Raw genomic sequence first — 17,878 nt, forward strand, 5'->3', positions numbered from 1 at the left:
CCAACAAACTGTGCACTAGGTCAAGATTGTGCAGACCGCAAACGTTTGGTGGCACGACGCTCGTCGTCGATCGTAAGGGCGAAACAGTCAAGAGATGTGGAAAACGGCCATGTGGACACCCCCAGCAGCAGCTGTGTGCCAAATCCGATATCTGGTCGAGGGCTGCAAGATTCAGCATGATGAAGTGACAATTCGGGGAGAGCTCACAAACGCAAAGCTGCCGCCTTCTTAGCTCAGTGGTAGAGCACTGGTCTCGTAAACCAGGGGTCGTGAGTTCGAACCTCACAGAAGGCATTCATTTTTTTAACCTTCCCGCAAGGAGCGGAGCTATCTCGAGCAGCATCTAACACATGGCAGTACACTGAATGAAAGGGATGTTCTACAACCTATAACAAGTATCATGCTGGCCTCAGAGGTTTTCTGATTGCATAGGCAGAACAGTGGTTTGTATGCATTTTGTAGTATGATGTCATGCTTGGCGATGTCATTCGTGTACGAGCCTCGCTACAGTGTGCATGCATTTTATCCATGTGAAGAGGCGTAAGCAGGTGCTACCATTCTGCGAGATTCCTGCAGAAGGCATACGAATTGCGTTGAGATGCAGAGCACAAGTCAAGGCCTCCGTGGCGCAATCGGCTAGCGCGTTCGGCTGTTACCCGAAAGGTTGGTGGTTCGAGCCCACCCGGGGGCGAAATCGTTTTAACCGTCACCGAGGTGAGGACATACGTCAACTTTGTTAGAGATACACAGCTAGTGTGACAACTTGGCTGTGTTTGAGTGATGCCACAGAGCCTTATACACATTCAGCCAAGTGACACTGTAGGTAAAAACATGGCCCTACACAGACGTTCTACTGTTTTCCTATTTCTTCGTCATGTGTGACACTGCAGTAGAGCGACGCCCACTACAAAAGACGTATTCTTTACATTCAATTTCAGCGTGTACGTCGCGAGTGCCATATGACAGGGCCTGTCTCTCGATGTCGATTTCTATTTGGTGTCTCTTAAGTGTCGGTCTGCAGTAGGCCGCTGCTGGCCGAGCGACGTGCAGTCGCCTTACATGAAGCCCCATGGGCAACGCTAGTGCCACTGTCGACAACAGCATACTGCAGCCAGAGAGAGGAGCCGAAAGGCGCATTTCGCAGTCGAGCCACGCAATCCAACAAACTGTGCACTAGGTCAAGATTGTGCAGACCGCAAACGTTTGGTGGCACGACGCTCGTCGTCGATCGTAAGGGCGAAACAGTCAAGAGATGTGGAAAACGGCCATGTGGACACCCCCAGCAGCAGCTGTGTGCCAAATCCGATATCTGGTCGAGGGCTGCAAGATTCAGCATGATGAAGTGACAATTCGGGGAGAGCTCACAAACGCAAAGCTGCCGCCTTCTTAGCTCAGTGGTAGAGCACTGGTCTCGTAAACCAGGGGTCGTGAGTTCGAACCTCACAGAAGGCATTCATTTTTTTAACCTTCCCGCAAGGAGCGGAGCTATCTCGAGCAGCATCTAACACATGGCAGTACACTGAATGAAAGGGATGTTCTACAACCTATAACAAGTATCATGCTGGCCTCAGAGGTTTTCTGATTGCATAGGCAGAACAGTGGTTTGTATGCATTTTGTAGTATGATGTCATGCTTGGCGATGTCATTCGTGTACGAGCCTCGCTACAGTGTGCATGCATTTTATCCATGTGAAGAGGCGTAAGCAGGTGCTACCATTCTGCGAGATTCCTGCAGAAGGCATACGAATTGCGTTGAGATGCAGAGCACAAGTCAAGGCCTCCGTGGCGCAATCGGCTAGCGCGTTCGGCTGTTAACCGAAAGGTTGGTGGTTCGAGCCCACCCGGGGGCGAAATCGTTTTAACCGTCACCGAGGTGAGGACATACGTCAACTTTGTTAGAGATACACAGCTAGTGTGACAACTTGGCTGTGTTTGAGTGATGCCACAGAGCCTTATACACATTCAGCCAAGTGACACTGTAGGTAAAAACATGGCCCTACACAGACGTTCTACTGTTTTCCTATTTCTTCGTCATGTGTGACACTGCAGTAGAGCGACGCCCACTACAAAAGACGTATTCTTTACATTCAATTTCAGCGTGTACGTCGCGAGTGCCATATGACAGGGCCTGTCTCTCGATGTCGATTTCTATTTGGTGTCTCTTAAGTGTCGGTCTGCAGTAGGCCGCTGCTGGCCGAGCGACGTGCAGTCGCCTTACATGAAGCCCCATGGGCAACGCTAGTGCCACTGTCGACAACAGCATACTGCAGCCAGAGAGAGGAGCCGAAAGGCGCATTTCGCAGTCGAGCCACGCAATCCAACAAACTGTGCACTAGGTCAAGATTGTGCAGACCGCAAACGTTTGGTGGCACGACGCTCGTCGTCGATCGTAAGGGCGAAACAGTCAAGAGATGTGGAAAACGGCCATGTGGACACCCCCAGCAGCAGCTGTGTGCCAAATCCGATATCTGGTCGAGGGCTGCAAGATTCAGCATGATGAAGTGACAATTCGGGGAGAGCTCACAAACGCAAAGCTGCCGCCTTCTTAGCTCAGTGGTACAGCACTGGTCTCGTAAACCAGGGGTCGTGAGTTCGAACCTCACAGAAGGCATTCATTTTTTTAACCTTCCCGCAAGGAGCGGAGCTATCTCGAGCAGCATCTAACACATGGCAGTACACTGAATGAAAGGGATGTTCTACAACCTATAACAAGTATCATGCTGGCCTCAGAGGTTTTCTGATTGCATAGGCAGAACAGTGGTTTGTATGCATTTTGTAGTATGATGTCATGCTTGGCGATGTCATTCGTGTACGAGCCTCGCTACAGTGTGCATGCATTTTATCCATGTGAAGAGGCGTAAGCAGGTGCTACCATTCTGCGAGATTCCTGCAGAAGGCATACGAATTGCGTTGAGATGCAGAGCACAAGTCAAGGCCTCCGTGGCGCAATCGGCTAGCGCGTTCGGCTGTTAACCGAAAGGTTGGTGGTTCGAGCCCACCCGGGGGCGAAATCGTTTTAACCGTCACCGAGGTGAGGACATACGTCAACTTTGTTAGAGATACACAGCTAGTGTGACAACTTGGCTGTGTTTGAGTGATGCCACAGAGCCTTATACACATTCAGCCAAGTGACACTGTAGGTAAAAACATGGCCCTACACAGACGTTCTACTGTTTTCCTATTTCTTCGTCATGTGTGACACTGCAGTAGAGCGACGCCCACTACAAAAGACGTATTCTTTACATTCAATTTCAGCGTGTACGTCGCGAGTGCCATATGACAGGGCCTGTCTCTCGATGTCGATTTCTATTTGGTGTCTCTTAAGTGTCGGTCTGCAGTAGGCCGCTGCTGGCCGAGCGACGTGCAGTCGCCTTACATGAAGCCCCATGGGCAACGCTAGTGCCACTGTCGACAACAGCATACTGCAGCCAGAGAGAGGAGCCGAAAGGCGCATTTCGCAGTCGAGCCACGCAATCCAACAAACTGTGCACTAGGTCAAGATTGTGCAGACCGCAAACGTTTGGTGGCACGACGCTCGTCGTCGATCGTAAGGGCGAAACAGTCAAGAGATGTGGAAAACGGCCATGTGGACACCCCCAGCAGCAGCTGTGTGCCAAATCCGATATCTGGTCGAGGGCTGCAAGATTCAGCATGATGAAGTGACAATTCGGGGAGAGCTCAAAAACGCAAAGCTGCCGCCTTCTTAGCTCAGTGGTAGAGCACTGGTCTCGTAAAACAGGGGTCGTGAGTTCGAACCTCACAGAAGGCATTCATTTTTTTAACCTTCCCGCAAGGAGCGGAGCTATCTCGAGCAGCATCTAACACATGGCAGTACACTGAATGAAAGGGATGTTCTACAACCTATAACAAGTATCATGCTGGCCTCAGAGGTTTTCTGATTGCATAGGCAGAACAGTGGTTTGTATGCATTTTGTAGTATGATGTCATGCTTGGCGATGTCATTCGTGTACGAGCCTCGCTACAGTGTGCATGCATTTTATCCATGTGAAGAGGCGTAAGCAGGTGCTACCATTCTGCGAGATTCCTGCAGAAGGCATACGAATTGCGTTGAGATGCAGAGCACAAGTCAAGGCCTCCGTGGCGCAATCGGCTAGCGCGTTCGGCTGTTAACCGAAAGGTTGGTGGTTCGAGCCCACCCGGGGGCGAAATCGTTTTAACCGTCACCGAGGTGAGGACATACGTCAACTTTGTTAGAGATACACAGCTAGTGTGACAACTTGGCTGTGTTTGAGTGATGCCACAGAGCCTTATACACATTCAGCCAAGTGACACTGTAGGTAAAAACATGGCCCTACACAGACGTTCTACTGTTTTCCTATTTCTTCGTCATGTGTGACACTGCAGTAGAGCGACGCCCACTACAAAAGACGTATTCTTTACATTCAATTTCAGCGTATACGTCGCGAGTGCCATATGACAGGGCCTGTCTCTCGATGTCGATTTCTATTTGGTGTCTCTTAAGTGTCGGTCTGCAGTAGGCCGCTGCTGGCCGAGCGACGTGCAGTCGCCTTACATGAAGCCCCATGGGCAACGCTAGTGCCACTGTCGACAACAGCATACTGCAGCCAGAGAGAGGAGCCGAAAGGCGCATTTCGCAGTCGAGCCACGCAATCCAACAAACTGTGCACTAGGTCAAGATTGTGCAGACCGCAAACGTTTGGTGGCACGACGCTCGTCGTCGATCGTAAGGGCGAAACAGTCAAGAGATGTGGAAAACGGCCATGTGGACACCCCCAGCAGCAGCTGTGTGCCAAATCCGATATCTGGTCGAGGGCTGCAAGATTCAGCATGATGAAGTGACAATTCGGGGAGAGCTCACAAACGCAAAGCTGCCGCCTTCTTAGCTCAGTGGTAGAGCACTGGTCTCGTAAACCAGGGGTCGTGAGTTCGAACCTCACAGAAGGCATTCATTTTTTTAACCTTCCCGCAAGGAGCGGAGCTATCTCGAGCAGCATCTAACACATGGCAGTACACTGAATGAAAGGGATGTTCTACAACCTATAACAAGTATCATGCTGGCCTCAGAGGTTTTCTGATTGCATAGGCAGAACAGTGGTTTGTATGCATTTTGTAGTATGATGTCATGCTTGGCGATGTCATTCGTGTACGAGCCTCGCTACAGTGTGCATGCATTTTATCCATGTGAAGAGGCGTAAGCAGGTGCTACCATTCTGCGAGATTCCTGCAGAAGGCATACGAATTGCGTTGAGATGCAGAGCACAAGTCAAGGCCTCCGTGGCGCAATCGGCTAGCGCGTTCGGCTGTTAACCGAAAGGTTGGTGGTTCGAGCCCACCCGGGGGCGAAATCGTTTTAACCGTCACCGAGGTGAGGACATACGTCAACTTTGTTAGAGATACACAGCTAGTGTGACAACTTGGCTGTGTTTGAGTGATGCCACAGAGCCTTATACACATTCAGCCAAGTGACACTGTAGGTAAAAACATGGCCCTACACAGACGTTCTACTGTTTTCCTATTTCTTCGTCATGTGTGACACTGCAGTAGAGCGACGCCCACTACAAAAGACGTATTCTTTACATTCAATTTCAGCGTATACGTCGCGAGTGCCATATGACAGGGCCTGTCTCTCGATGTCGATTTCTATTTGGTGTCTCTTAAGTGTCGGTCTGCAGTAGGCCGCTGCTGGCCGAGCGACGTGCAGTCGCCTTACATGAAGCCCCATGGGCAACGCTAGTGCCACTGTCGACAACAGCATACTGCAGCCAGAGAGAGGAGCCGAAAGGCGCATTTCGCAGTCGAGCCACGCAATCCAACAAACTGTGCACTAGGTCAAGATTGTGCAGACCGCAAACGTTTGGTGGCACGACGCTCGTCGTCGATCGTAAGGGCGAAACAGTCAAGAGATGTGGAAAACGGCCATGTGGACACCCCCAGCAGCAGCTGTGTGCCAAATCCGATATCTGGTCGAGGGCTGCAAGATTCAGCATGATGAAGTGACAATTCGGGGAGAGCTCACAAACGCAAAGCTGCCGCCTTCTTAGCTCAGTGGTAGAGCACTGGTCTCGTAAACCAGGGGTCGTGAGTTCGAACCTCACAGAAGGCGTTCATTTTTTTAACCTTCCCGCAAGGAGCGGAGCTATCTCGAGCAGCATCTAACACATGGCAGTACATTGAATGAAAGGGATGTTCTACAACCTATAACAAGTATCATGCTGGCCTCAGAGGTTTTCTGATTGCATAGGCAGAACAGTGGTTTGTATGCATTTTGTAGTATGATGTCATGCTTGGCGATGTCATTCGTGTACGAGCCTCGCTACAGTGTGCATGCATTTTATCCATGTGAAGAGGCGTAAGCAGGTGCTACCATTCTGCGAGATTCCTGCAGAAGGCATACGAATTGCGTTGAGATGCAGAGCACAAGTCAAGGCCTCCGTGGCGCAATCGGCTAGCGCGTTCGGCTGTTAACCGAAAGGTTGGTGGTTCGAGCCCACCCGGGGGCGAAATCGTTTTAACCGTCACCGAGGTGAGGACATACGTCAACTTTGTTAGAGATACACAGCTAGTGTGACAACTTGGCTGTGTTTGAGTGATGCCACAGAGCCTTATACACATTCAGCCAAGTGACACTGTAGGTAAAAACATGGCCCTACACAGACGTTCTACTGTTTTCCTATTTCTTCGTCATGTGTGACACTGCAGTAGAGCGACGCCCACTACAAAAGACGTATTCTTTACATTCAATTTCAGCGTATACGTCGCGAGTGCCATATGACAGGGCCTGTCTCTCGATGTCGATTTCTATTTGGTGTCTCTTAAGTGTCGGTCTGCAGTAGGCCGCTGCTGGCCGAGCGACGTGCAGTCGCCTTACATGAAGCCCCATGGGCAACGCTAGTGCCACTGTCGACAACAGCATACTGCAGCCAGAGAGAGGAGCCGAAAGGCGCATTTCGCAGTCGAGCCACGCAATCCAACAAACTGTGCACTAGGTCAAGATTGTGCAGACCGCAAACGTTTGGTGGCACGACGCTCGTCGTCGATCGTAAGGGCGAAACAGTCAAGAGATGTGGAAAACGGCCATGTGGACACCCCCAGCAGCAGCTGTGTGCCAAATCCGATATCTGGTCGAGGGCTGCAAGATTCAGCATGATGAAGTGACAATTCGGGGAGAGCTCACAAACGCAAAGCTGCCGCCTTCTTAGCTCAGTGGTAGAGCACTGGTCTCGTAAACCAGGGGTCGTGAGTTCGAACCTCACAGAAGGCGTTCATTTTTTTAACCTTCCCGCAAGGAGCGGAGCTATCTCGAGCAGCATCTAACACATGGCAGTACACTGAATGAAAGGGATGTTCTACAACCTATAACAAGTATCATGCTGGCCTCAGAGGTTTTCTGATTGCATAGGCAGAACAGTGGTTTGTATGCATTTTGTAGTATGATGTCATGCTTGGCGATGTCATTCGTGTACGAGCCTCGCTACAGTGTGCATGCATTTTATCCATGTGAAGAGGCGTAAGCAGGTGCTACCATTCTGCGAGATTCCTGCAGAAGGCATACGAATTGCGTTGAGATGCAGAGCACAAGTCAAGGCCTCCGTGGCGCAATCGGCTAGCGCGTTCGGCTGTTAACCGAAAGGTTGGTGGTTCGAGCCCACCCGGGGGCGAAATCGTTTTAACCGTCACCGAGGTGAGGACATACGTCAACTTTGTTAGAGATACACAGCTAGTGTGACAACTTGGCTGTGTTTGAGTGATGCCACAGAGCCTTATACACATTCAGCCAAGTGACACTGTAGGTAAAAACATGGCCCTACACAGACGTTCTACTGTTTTCCTATTTCTTCGTCATGTGTGACACTGCAGTAGAGCGACGCCCACTACAAAAGACGTATTCTTTACATTCAATTTCAGCGTATACGTCGCGAGTGCCATATGACAGGGCCTGTCTCTCGATGTCGATTTCTATTTGGTGTCTCTTAAGTGTCGGTCTGCAGTAGGCCGCTGCTGGCCGAGCGACGTGCAGTCGCCTTACATGAAGCCCCATGGGCAACGCTAGTGCCACTGTCGACAACAGCATACTGCAGCCAGAGAGAGGAGCCGAAAGGCGCATTTCGCAGTCGAGCCACGCAATCCAACAAACTGTGCACTAGGTCAAGATTGTGCAGACCGCAAACGTTTGGTGGCACGACGCTCGTCGTCGATCGTAAGGGCGAAACAGTCAAGAGATGTGGAAAACGGCCATGTGGACACCCCCAGCAGCAGCTGTGTGCCAAATCCGATATCTGGTCGAGGGCTGCAAGATTCAGCATGATGAAGTGACAATTCGGGGAGAGCTCACAAACGCAAAGCTGCCGCCTTCTTAGCTCAGTGGTAGAGCACTGGTCTCGTAAACCAGGGGTCGTGAGTTCGAACCTCACAGAAGGCGTTCATTTTTTTAACCTTCCCGCAAGGAGCGGAGCTATCTCGAGCAGCATCTAACACATGGCAGTACATTGAATGAAAGGGATGTTCTACAACCTATAACAAGTATCATGCTGGCCTCAGAGGTTTTCTGATTGCATAGGCAGAACAGTGGTTTGTATGCATTTTGTAGTATGATGTCATGCTTGGCGATGTCATTCGTGTACGAGCCTCGCTACAGTGTGCATGCATTTTATCCATGTGAAGAGGCGTAAGCAGGTGCTACCATTCTGCGAGATTCCTGCAGAAGGCATACGAATTGCGTTGAGATGCAGAGCACAAGTCAAGGCCTCCGTGGCGCAATCGGCTAGCGCGTTCGGCTGTTAACCGAAAGGTTGGTGGTTCGAGCCCACCCGGGGGCGAAATCGTTTTAACCGTCACCGAGGTGAGGACATACGTCAACTTTGTTAGAGATACACAGCTAGTGTGACAACTTGGCTGTGTTTGAGTGATGCCACAGAGCCTTATACACATTCAGCCAAGTGACACTGTAGGTAAAAACATGGCCCTACACAGACGTTCTACTGTTTTCCTATTTCTTCGTCATGTGTGACACTGCAGTAGAGCGACGCCCACTACAAAAGACGTATTCTTTACATTCAATTTCAGCGTATACGTCGCGAGTGCCATATGACAGGGCCTGTCTCTCGATGTCGATTTCTATTTGGTGTCTCTTAAGTGTCGGTCTGCAGTAGGCCGCTGCTGGCCGAGCGACGTGCAGTCGCCTTACATGAAGCCCCATGGGCAACGCTAGTGCCACTGTCGACAACAGCATACTGCAGCCAGAGAGAGGAGCCGAAAGGCGCATTTCGCAGTCGAGCCACGCAATCCAACAAACTGTGCACTAGGTCAAGATTGTGCAGACCGCAAACGTTTGGTGGCACGACGCTCGTCGTCGATCGTAAGGGCGAAACAGTCAAGAGATGTGGAAAACGGCCATGTGGACACCCCCAGCAGCAGCTGTGTGCCAAATCCGATATCTGGTCGAGGGCTGCAAGATTCAGCATGATGAAGTGACAATTCGGGGAGAGCTCACAAACGCAAAGCTGCCGCCTTCTTAGCTCAGTGGTAGAGCACTGGTCTCGTAAACCAGGGGTCGTGAGTTCGAACCTCACAGAAGGCGTTCATTTTTTTAACCTTCCCGCAAGGAGCGGAGCTATCTCGAGCAGCATCTAACACATGGCAGTACACTGAATGAAAGGGATGTTCTACAACCTATAACAAGTATCATGCTGGCCTCAGAGGTTTTCTGATTGCATAGGCAGAACAGTGGTTTGTATGCATTTTGTAGTATGATGTCATGCTTGGCGATGTCATTCGTGTACGAGCCTCGCTACAGTGTGCATGCATTTTATCCATGTGAAGAGGCGTAAGCAGGTGCTACCATTCTGCGAGATTCCTGCAGAAGGCATACGAATTGCGTTGAGATGCAGAGCACAAGTCAAGGCCTCCGTGGCGCAATCGGCTAGCGCGTTCGGCTGTTAACCGAAAGGTTGGTGGTTCGAGCCCACCCGGGGGCGAAATCGTTTTAACCGTCACCGAGGTGAGGACATACGTCAACTTTGTTAGAGATACACAGCTAGTGTGACAACTTGGCTGTGTTTGAGTGATGCCACAGAGCCTTATACACATTCAGCCAAGTGACACTGTAGGTAAAAACATGGCCCTACACAGACGTTCTACTGTTTTCCTATTTCTTCGTCATGTGTGACACTGCAGTAGAGCGACGCCCACTACAAAAGACGTATTCTTTACATTCAATTTCAGCGTATACGTCGCGAGTGCCATATGACAGGGCCTGTCTCTCGATGTCGATTTCTATTTGGTGTCTCTTAAGTGTCGGTCTGCAGTAGGCCGCTGCTGGCCGAGCGACGTGCAGTCGCCTTACATGAAGCCCCATGGGCAACGCTAGTGCCACTGTCGACAACAGCATACTGCAGCCAGAGAGAGGAGCCGAAAGGCGCATTTCGCAGTCGAGCCACGCAATCCAACAAACTGTGCACTAGGTCAAGATTGTGCAGACCGCAAACGTTTGGTGGCACGACGCTCGTCGTCGATCGTAAGGGCGAAACAGTCAAGAGATGTGGAAAACGGCCATGTGGACACCCCCAGCAGCAGCTGTGTGCCAAATCCGATATCTGGTCGAGGGCTGCAAGATTCAGCATGATGAAGTGACAATTCGGGGAGAGCTCACAAACGCAAAGCTGCCGCCTTCTTAGCTCAGTGGTAGAGCACTGGTCTCGTAAACCAGGGGTCGTGAGTTCGAACCTCACAGAAGGCGTTCATTTTTTTAACCTTCCCGCAAGGAGCGGAGCTATCTCGAGCAGCATCTAACACATGGCAGTACATTGAATGAAAGGGATGTTCTACAACCTATAACAAGTATCATGCTGGCCTCAGAGGTTTTCTGATTGCATAGGCAGAACAGTGGTTTGTATGCATTTTGTAGTATGATGTCATGCTTGGCGATGTCATTCGTGTACGAGCCTCGCTACAGTGTGCATGCATTTTATCCATGTGAAGAGGCGTAAGCAGGTGCTACCATTCTGCGAGATTCCTGCAGAAGGCATACGAATTGCGTTGAGATGCAGAGCACAAGTCAAGGCCTCCGTGGCGCAATCGGCTAGCGCGTTCGGCTGTTAACCGAAAGGTTGGTGGTTCGAGCCCACCCGGGGGCGAAATCGTTTTAACCGTCACCGAGGTGAGGACATACGTCAACTTTGTTAGAGATACACAGCTAGTGTGACAACTTGGCTGTGTTTGAGTGATGCCACAGAGCCTTATACACATTCAGCCAAGTGACACTGTAGGTAAAAACATGGCCCTACACAGACGTTCTACTGTTTTCCTATTTCTTCGTCATGTGTGACACTGCAGTAGAGCGACGCCCACTACAAAAGACGTATTCTTTACATTCAATTTCAGCGTATACGTCGCGAGTGCCATATGACAGGGCCTGTCTCTCGATGTCGATTTCTATTTGGTGTCTCTTAAGTGTCGGTCTGCAGTAGGCCGCTGCTGGCCGAGCGACGTGCAGTCGCCTTACATGAAGCCCCATGGGCAACGCTAGTGCCACTGTCGACAACAGCATACTGCAGCCAGAGAGAGGAGCCGAAAGGCGCATTTCGCAGTCGAGCCACGCAATCCAACAAACTGTGCACTAGGTCAAGATTGTGCAGACCGCAAACGTTTGGTGGCACGACGCTCGTCGTCGATCGTAAGGGCGAAACAGTCAAGAGATGTGGAAAACGGCCATGTGGACACCCCCAGCAGCAGCTGTGTGCCAAATCCGATATCTGGTCGAGGGCTGCAAGATTCAGCATGATGAAGTGACAATTCGGGGAGAGCTCACAAACGCAAAGCTGCCGCCTTCTTAGCTCAGTGGTAGAGCACTGGTCTCGTAAACCAGGGGTCGTGAGTTCGAACCTCACAGAAGGCGTTCATTTTTTTAACCTTCCCGCAAGGAGCGGAGCTATCTCGAGCAGCATCTAACACATGGCAGTACACTGAATGAAAGGGATGTTCTACAACCTATAACAAGTATCATGCTGGCCTCAGAGGTTTTCTGATTGCATAGGCAGAACAGTGGTTTGTATGCATTTTGTAGTATGATGTCATGCTTGGCGATGTCATTCGTGTACGAGCCTCGCTACAGTGTGCATGCATTTTATCCATGTGAAGAGGCGTAAGCAGGTGCTACCATTCTGCGAGATTCCTGCAGAAGGCATACGAATTGCGTTGAGATGCAGAGCACAAGTCAAGGCCTCCGTGGCGCAATCGGCTAGCGCGTTCGGCTGTTAACCGAAAGGTTGGTGGTTCGAGCCCACCCGGGGGCGAAATCGTTTTAACCGTCACCGAGGTGAGGACATACGTCAACTTTGTTAGAGATACACAGCTAGTGTGACAACTTGGCTGTGTTTGAGTGATGCCACAGAGCCTTATACACATTCAGCCAAGTGACACTGTAGGTAAAAACATGGCCCTACACAGACGTTCTACTGTTTTCCTATTTCTTCGTCATGTGTGACACTGCAGTAGAGCGACGCCCACTACAAAAGACGTATTCTTTACATTCAATTTCAGCGTATACGTCGCGAGTGCCATATGACAGGGCCTGTCTCTCGATGTCGATTTCTATTTGGTGTCTCTTAAGTGTCGGTCTGCAGTAGGCCGCTGCTGGCCGAGCGACGTGCAGTCGCCTTACATGAAGCCCCATGGGCAACGCTAGTGCCACTGTCGACAACAGCATACTGCAGCCAGAGAGAGGAGCCGAAAGGCGCATTTCGCAGTCGAGCCACGCAATCCAACAAACTGTGCACTAGGTCAAGATTGTGCAGACCGCAAACGTTTGGTGGCACGACGCTCGTCGTCGATCGTAAGGGCGAAACAGTCAAGAGATGTGGAAAACGGCCATGTGGACACCCCCAGCAGCAGCTGTGTGCCAAATCCGATATCTGGTCGAGGGCTGCAAGATTCAGCATGATGAAGTGACAATTCGGGGAGAGCTCACAAACGCAAAGCTGCCGCCTTCTTAGCGCAGTGGTAGAGCACTGGTCTCGTAAACCAGGGGTCGTGAGTTCGAACCTCACAGAAGGCATTCATTTTTTTAACCTTCCCGCAAGGAGCGGAGCTATCTCGAGCAGCATCTAACACATGGCAGTACACTGAATGAAAGGGATGTTCTACAACCTATAACAAGTATCATGCTGGCCTCAGAGGTTTTCTGATTGCATAGGCAGAACAGTGGTTTGTATGCATTTTGTAGTATGATGTCATGCTTGGCGATGTCATTCGTGTACGAGCCTCGCTACAGTGTGCATGCATTTTATCCATGTGAAGAGGCGTAAGCAGGTGCTACCATTCTGCGAGATTCCTGCAGAAGGCATACGAATTGCGTTGAGATGCAGAGCACAAGTCAAGGCCTCCGTGGCGCAATCGGCTAGCGCGTTCGGCTGTTAACCGAAAGGTTGGTGGTTCGAGCCCACCCGGGGGCGAAATCTTTTTAACCGTCACCGAGGTGAGGACATACGTCAACTTTGTTAGAGATACACAGCTAGTGTGACAACTTGGCTGTGTTTGAGTGATGCCACAGAGCCTTATACACATTCAGCCAAGTGACACTGTAGGTAAAAACATGGCCCTACACAGACGTTCTACTGTTTTCCTATTTCTTCGTCATGTGTGACACTGCAGTAGAGCGACGCCCACTACAAAAGACGTATTCTTTACATTCAATTTCAGCGTATACGTCGCGAGTGCCATATGACAGGGCCTGTCTCTCGATGTCGATTTCTATTTGGTGTCTCTTAAGTGTCGGTCTGCAGTAGGCCGCTGCTGGCCGAGCGACGTGCAGTCGCCTTACATGAAGCCCCATGGGCAACGCTAGTGCCACTGTCGACAACAGCATACTGCAGCCAGAGAGAGGAGCCGAAAGGCGCATTTCGCAGTCGAGCCACGCAATCCAACAAACTGTGCACTAGGTCAAGATTGTGCAGACCGCAAACGTTTGGTGGCACGACGCTCGTCGTCGATCGTAAGGGCGAAACAGTCAAGAGATGTGGAAAACGGCCATGTGGACACCCCCAGCAGCAGCTGTGTGCCAAATCCGATATCTGGTCGAGGGCTGCAAGATTCAGCATGATGAAGTGACAATTCCGGGAGAGCTCAAAAACGCAAAGCTGCCGCCTTCTTAGCTCAGTGGTAGAGCACTGGTCTCGTAAAACAGGGGTCGTGAGTTCGAACCTCACAGAAGTCATTCATTTTTTTAACCTTCCCGCAAGGAGCGGAGCTATCTCGAGCAGCATCTAACACATGGCAGTACACTGAATGAAAGGGATGTTCTACAACCTATAACAAGTATCATGCTGGCCTCAGAGGTTTTCTGATTGCATAGGCAGAACAGTGGTTTGTATGCATTTTGTAGTATGATGTCATGCTTGGCGATGTCATTCGTGTACGAGCCTCGCTACAGTGTGCATGCATTTTATCCATGTGAAGAGGCGTAAGCAGGTGCTACCATTCTGCGAGATTCCTGCAGAAGGCATACGAATTGCGTTGAGATGCAGAGCACAAGTCAAGGCCTCCGTGGCGCAATCGGCTAGCGCGTTCGGCTGTTAACCGAAAGGTTGGTGGTTCGAGCCCACCCGGGGGCGAAATCTTTTTAACCGTCACCGAGGTGAGGACATACGTCAACTTTGTTAGAGATACACAGCTAGTGTGACAACTTGGCTGTGTTTGAGTGATGCCACAGAGCCTTATACACATTCAGCCAAGTGACACTGTAGGTAAAAACATGGCCCTACACAGACGTTCTACTGTTTTCCTATTTCTTCGTCATGTGTGACACTGCAGTAGAGCGACGCCCACTACAAAAGACGTATTCTTTACATTCAATTTCAGCGTATACGTCGCGAGTGCCATATGACAGGGCCTGTCTCTCGATGTCGATTTCTATTTGGTGTCTCTTAAGTGTCGGTCTGCAGTAGGCCGCTGCTGGCCGAGCGACGTGCAGTCGCCTTACATGAAGCCCCATGGGCAACGCTAGTGCCACTGTCGACAACAGCATACTGCAGCCAGAGAGAGGAGCCGAAAGGCGCATTTCGCAGTCGAGCCACGCAATCCAACAAACTGTGCACTAGGTCAAGATTGTGCAGACCGCAAACGTTTGGTGGCACGACGCTCGTCGTCGATCGTAAGGGCGAAACAGTCAAGAGATGTGGAAAACGGCCATGTGGACACCCCCAGCAGCAGCTGTGTGCCAAATCCGATATCTGGTCGAGGGCTGCAAGATTCAGCATGATGAAGTGACAATTCGGGGAGAGCTCACAAACGCAAAGCTGCCGCCTTCTTAGCTCAGTGGTAGAGCACTGGTCTCGTAAACCAGGGGTCGTGAGTTCGAACCTCACAGAAGGCGTTCATTTTTTTAACCTTCCCGCAAGGAGCGGAGCTATCTCGAGCAGCATCTAACACATGGCAGTACACTGAATGAAAGGGATGTTCTACAACCTATAACAAGTATCATGCTGGCCTCAGAGGTTTTCTGATTGCATAGGCAGAACAGTGGTTTGTATGCATTTTGTAGTATGATGTCATGCTTGGCGATGTCATTCGTGTACGAGCCTCGCTACAGTGTGCATGCATTTTATCCATGTGAAGAGGCGTAAGCAGGTGCTACCATTCTGCGAGATTCCTGCAGAAGGCATACGAATTGCGTTGAGATGCAGAGCACAAGTCAAGGCCTCCGTGGCGCAATCGGCTAGCGCGTTCGGCTGTTAACCGAAAGGTTGGTGGTTCGAGCCCACCCGGGGGCGAAATCGTTTTAACCGTCACCGAGGTGAGGACATACGTCAACTTTGTTAGAGATACACAGCTAGTGTGACAACTTGGCTGTGTTTGAGTGATGCCACAGAGCCTTATACACATTCAGCCAAGTGACACTGTAGGTAAAAACATGGCCCTACACAGACGTTCTACTGTTTTCCTATTTCTTCGTCATGTGTGACACTGCAGTAGAGCGACGCCCACTACAAAAGACGTATTCTTTACATTCAATTTCAGCGTATACGTCGCGAGTGCCATATGACAGGGCCTGTCTCTCGATGTCGATTTCTATTTGGTGTCTCTTAAGTGTCGGTCTGCAGTAGGCCGCTGCTGGCCGAGCGACGTGCAGTCGCCTTACATGAAGCCCCATGGGCAACGCTAGTGCCACTGTCGACAACAGCATACTGCAGCCAGAGAGAGGAGCCGAAAGGCGCATTTCGCAGTCGAGCCACGCAATCCAACAAACTGTGCACTAGGTCAAGATTGTGCAGACCGCAAACGTTTGGTGGCACGACGCTCGTCGTCGATCGTAAGGGCGAAACAGTCAAGAGATGTGGAAAACGGCCATGTGGACACCCCCAGCAGCAGCTGTGTGCCAAATCCGATATCTGGTCGAGGGCTGCAAGATTCAGCATGATGAAGTGACAATTCCGGGAGAGCTCAAAAACGCAAAGCTGCCGCCTGCTTAGCTCAGTGGTAGAGCACTGGTCTCGTAAAACAGGGGTCGTGAGTTCGAACCTCACAGAAGTCATTCATTTTTTTAACCTTCCCGCAAGGAGCGGAGCTATCTCGAGCAGCATCTAACACATGGCAGTACACTGAATGAAAGGGATGTTCTACAACCTATAACAAGTATCATGCTGGCCTCAGAGGTTTTCTGATTGCATAGGCAGAACAGTGGTTTGTATGCATTTTGTAGTATGATGTCATGCTTGGCGATGTCATTCGTGTACGAGCCTCGCTACAGTGTGCATGCATTTTATCCATGTGAAGAGGCGTAAGCAGGTGCTACCATTCTGCGAGATTCCTGCAGAAGGCATACGAATTGCGTTGAGATGCAGAGCACAAGTCAAGGCCTCCGTGGCGCAATCGGCTAGCGCGTTCGGCTGTTAACCGAAAGGTTGGTGGTTCGAGCCCACCCGGGGGCGAAATCGTTTTAACCGTCACCGAGGTGAGGACATACGTCAACTTTGTTAGAGATACACAGCTAGTGTGACAACTTGGCTGTGTTTGAGTGATGCCACAGAGCCTTATACACATTCAGCCAAGTGACACTGTAGGTAAAAACATGGCCCTACACAGACGTTCTACTGTTTTCCTATTTCTTCGTCATGTGTGACACTGCAGTAGAGCGACGCCCACTACAAAAGACGTATTCTTTACATTCAATTTCAGCGTATACGTCGCGAGTGCCATATGACAGGGCCTGTCTCTCGATGTCGATTTCTATTTGGTGTCTCTTAAGTGTCGGTCTGCAGTAGGCCGCTGCTGGCCGAGCGACGTGCAGTCGCCTTACATGAAGCCCCATGGGCAACGCTAGTGCCACTGTCGACAACAGCATACTGCAGCCAGAGAGAGGAGCCGAAAGGCGCATTTCGCAGTCGAGCCACGCAATCCAACAAACTGTGCACTAGGTCAAGATTGTGCAGACCGCAAACGTTTGGTGGCACGACGCTCGTCGTCGATCGTAAGGGCGAAACAGTCAAGAGATGTGGAAAACGGCCATGTGGACACCCCCAGCAGCAGCTGTGTGCCAAATCCGATATCTGGTCGAGGGCTGCAAGATTCAGCATGATGAAGTGACAATTCCGGGAGAGCTCAAAAACGCAAAGCTGCCGCCTGCTTAGCTCAGTGGTAGAGCACTGGTCTCGTAAAACAGGGGTCGTGAGTTCGAACCTCACAGAAGTCATTCATTTTTTTAACCTTCCCGCAAGGAGCGGAGCTATCTCGAGCAGCATCTAACACATGGCAGTACACTGAATGAAAGGGATGTTCTACAACCTATAACAAGTATCATGCTGGCCTCAGAGGTTTTCTGATTGCATAGGCAGAACAGTGGTTTGTATGCATTTTGTAGTATGATGTCATGCTTGGCGATGTCATTCGTGTACGAGCCTCGCTAC

General features: G+C 50.7%; 31 non-coding genes across 31 annotated transcripts; all 31 read left to right on the forward strand.

Moving 5' to 3' along the window:
- The first annotated feature begins 222 nt into the window (after nt 1-222).
- Nucleotides 223-294, forward strand: Trnat-cgu (transfer RNA threonine (anticodon CGU)). The gene has a single exon. It is a non-coding gene; the product is annotated as a tRNA-Thr (tRNA).
- A 323-nt stretch (nt 295-617) lies between these two features.
- On the forward strand, nt 618-691 carry Trnan-guu (transfer RNA asparagine (anticodon GUU)). The gene has a single exon. It is a non-coding gene; the product is annotated as a tRNA-Asn (tRNA).
- A 689-nt stretch (nt 692-1,380) lies between these two features.
- Nucleotides 1,381-1,452, forward strand: Trnat-cgu (transfer RNA threonine (anticodon CGU)). Its single transcript has one exon. It is a non-coding gene; the product is annotated as a tRNA-Thr (tRNA).
- A 323-nt stretch (nt 1,453-1,775) lies between these two features.
- On the forward strand, nt 1,776-1,849 carry Trnan-guu (transfer RNA asparagine (anticodon GUU)). Its single transcript has one exon. It is a non-coding gene; the product is annotated as a tRNA-Asn (tRNA).
- A 689-nt stretch (nt 1,850-2,538) lies between these two features.
- Nucleotides 2,539-2,610, forward strand: Trnat-cgu (transfer RNA threonine (anticodon CGU)). Its single transcript has one exon. It is a non-coding gene; the product is annotated as a tRNA-Thr (tRNA).
- Nucleotides 2,611-2,933: 323 nt separating this feature from the next.
- Trnan-guu (transfer RNA asparagine (anticodon GUU)) lies at nt 2,934-3,007 on the forward strand. The gene has a single exon. It is a non-coding gene; the product is annotated as a tRNA-Asn (tRNA).
- Nucleotides 3,008-3,696: 689 nt separating this feature from the next.
- Nucleotides 3,697-3,768, forward strand: Trnat-cgu (transfer RNA threonine (anticodon CGU)). Its single transcript has one exon. It is a non-coding gene; the product is annotated as a tRNA-Thr (tRNA).
- Nucleotides 3,769-4,091: 323 nt separating this feature from the next.
- Nucleotides 4,092-4,165, forward strand: Trnan-guu (transfer RNA asparagine (anticodon GUU)). Its single transcript has one exon. It is a non-coding gene; the product is annotated as a tRNA-Asn (tRNA).
- Nucleotides 4,166-4,854: 689 nt separating this feature from the next.
- Trnat-cgu (transfer RNA threonine (anticodon CGU)) lies at nt 4,855-4,926 on the forward strand. The gene has a single exon. It is a non-coding gene; the product is annotated as a tRNA-Thr (tRNA).
- A 323-nt stretch (nt 4,927-5,249) lies between these two features.
- Trnan-guu (transfer RNA asparagine (anticodon GUU)) lies at nt 5,250-5,323 on the forward strand. The gene has a single exon. It is a non-coding gene; the product is annotated as a tRNA-Asn (tRNA).
- A 689-nt stretch (nt 5,324-6,012) lies between these two features.
- On the forward strand, nt 6,013-6,084 carry Trnat-cgu (transfer RNA threonine (anticodon CGU)). Its single transcript has one exon. It is a non-coding gene; the product is annotated as a tRNA-Thr (tRNA).
- A 323-nt stretch (nt 6,085-6,407) lies between these two features.
- On the forward strand, nt 6,408-6,481 carry Trnan-guu (transfer RNA asparagine (anticodon GUU)). The gene has a single exon. It is a non-coding gene; the product is annotated as a tRNA-Asn (tRNA).
- A 689-nt stretch (nt 6,482-7,170) lies between these two features.
- Trnat-cgu (transfer RNA threonine (anticodon CGU)) lies at nt 7,171-7,242 on the forward strand. The gene has a single exon. It is a non-coding gene; the product is annotated as a tRNA-Thr (tRNA).
- Nucleotides 7,243-7,565: 323 nt separating this feature from the next.
- Nucleotides 7,566-7,639, forward strand: Trnan-guu (transfer RNA asparagine (anticodon GUU)). The gene has a single exon. It is a non-coding gene; the product is annotated as a tRNA-Asn (tRNA).
- Nucleotides 7,640-8,328: 689 nt separating this feature from the next.
- On the forward strand, nt 8,329-8,400 carry Trnat-cgu (transfer RNA threonine (anticodon CGU)). Its single transcript has one exon. It is a non-coding gene; the product is annotated as a tRNA-Thr (tRNA).
- A 323-nt stretch (nt 8,401-8,723) lies between these two features.
- Nucleotides 8,724-8,797, forward strand: Trnan-guu (transfer RNA asparagine (anticodon GUU)). The gene has a single exon. It is a non-coding gene; the product is annotated as a tRNA-Asn (tRNA).
- Nucleotides 8,798-9,486: 689 nt separating this feature from the next.
- Trnat-cgu (transfer RNA threonine (anticodon CGU)) lies at nt 9,487-9,558 on the forward strand. Its single transcript has one exon. It is a non-coding gene; the product is annotated as a tRNA-Thr (tRNA).
- Nucleotides 9,559-9,881: 323 nt separating this feature from the next.
- Nucleotides 9,882-9,955, forward strand: Trnan-guu (transfer RNA asparagine (anticodon GUU)). The gene has a single exon. It is a non-coding gene; the product is annotated as a tRNA-Asn (tRNA).
- A 689-nt stretch (nt 9,956-10,644) lies between these two features.
- Trnat-cgu (transfer RNA threonine (anticodon CGU)) lies at nt 10,645-10,716 on the forward strand. Its single transcript has one exon. It is a non-coding gene; the product is annotated as a tRNA-Thr (tRNA).
- A 323-nt stretch (nt 10,717-11,039) lies between these two features.
- Trnan-guu (transfer RNA asparagine (anticodon GUU)) lies at nt 11,040-11,113 on the forward strand. The gene has a single exon. It is a non-coding gene; the product is annotated as a tRNA-Asn (tRNA).
- A 689-nt stretch (nt 11,114-11,802) lies between these two features.
- Trnat-cgu (transfer RNA threonine (anticodon CGU)) lies at nt 11,803-11,874 on the forward strand. Its single transcript has one exon. It is a non-coding gene; the product is annotated as a tRNA-Thr (tRNA).
- Nucleotides 11,875-12,197: 323 nt separating this feature from the next.
- Trnan-guu (transfer RNA asparagine (anticodon GUU)) lies at nt 12,198-12,271 on the forward strand. Its single transcript has one exon. It is a non-coding gene; the product is annotated as a tRNA-Asn (tRNA).
- Nucleotides 12,272-12,960: 689 nt separating this feature from the next.
- Trnat-cgu (transfer RNA threonine (anticodon CGU)) lies at nt 12,961-13,032 on the forward strand. Its single transcript has one exon. It is a non-coding gene; the product is annotated as a tRNA-Thr (tRNA).
- Nucleotides 13,033-13,355: 323 nt separating this feature from the next.
- Trnan-guu (transfer RNA asparagine (anticodon GUU)) lies at nt 13,356-13,429 on the forward strand. Its single transcript has one exon. It is a non-coding gene; the product is annotated as a tRNA-Asn (tRNA).
- A 689-nt stretch (nt 13,430-14,118) lies between these two features.
- Trnat-cgu (transfer RNA threonine (anticodon CGU)) lies at nt 14,119-14,190 on the forward strand. Its single transcript has one exon. It is a non-coding gene; the product is annotated as a tRNA-Thr (tRNA).
- Nucleotides 14,191-14,513: 323 nt separating this feature from the next.
- On the forward strand, nt 14,514-14,587 carry Trnan-guu (transfer RNA asparagine (anticodon GUU)). Its single transcript has one exon. It is a non-coding gene; the product is annotated as a tRNA-Asn (tRNA).
- Nucleotides 14,588-15,276: 689 nt separating this feature from the next.
- Trnat-cgu (transfer RNA threonine (anticodon CGU)) lies at nt 15,277-15,348 on the forward strand. The gene has a single exon. It is a non-coding gene; the product is annotated as a tRNA-Thr (tRNA).
- A 323-nt stretch (nt 15,349-15,671) lies between these two features.
- Nucleotides 15,672-15,745, forward strand: Trnan-guu (transfer RNA asparagine (anticodon GUU)). The gene has a single exon. It is a non-coding gene; the product is annotated as a tRNA-Asn (tRNA).
- A 689-nt stretch (nt 15,746-16,434) lies between these two features.
- Trnat-cgu (transfer RNA threonine (anticodon CGU)) lies at nt 16,435-16,506 on the forward strand. Its single transcript has one exon. It is a non-coding gene; the product is annotated as a tRNA-Thr (tRNA).
- Nucleotides 16,507-16,829: 323 nt separating this feature from the next.
- Nucleotides 16,830-16,903, forward strand: Trnan-guu (transfer RNA asparagine (anticodon GUU)). Its single transcript has one exon. It is a non-coding gene; the product is annotated as a tRNA-Asn (tRNA).
- Nucleotides 16,904-17,592: 689 nt separating this feature from the next.
- On the forward strand, nt 17,593-17,664 carry Trnat-cgu (transfer RNA threonine (anticodon CGU)). Its single transcript has one exon. It is a non-coding gene; the product is annotated as a tRNA-Thr (tRNA).
- The last annotated feature ends 214 nt before the right edge of the window (nt 17,665-17,878 follow it).

Source organism: Schistocerca cancellata, unplaced genomic scaffold (genome assembly GCF_023864275.1).
Source record: "Schistocerca cancellata isolate TAMUIC-IGC-003103 unplaced genomic scaffold, iqSchCanc2.1 HiC_scaffold_830, whole genome shotgun sequence".
NCBI classification, from domain to species: Eukaryota; Metazoa; Arthropoda; class Insecta; order Orthoptera; family Acrididae; genus Schistocerca; species Schistocerca cancellata.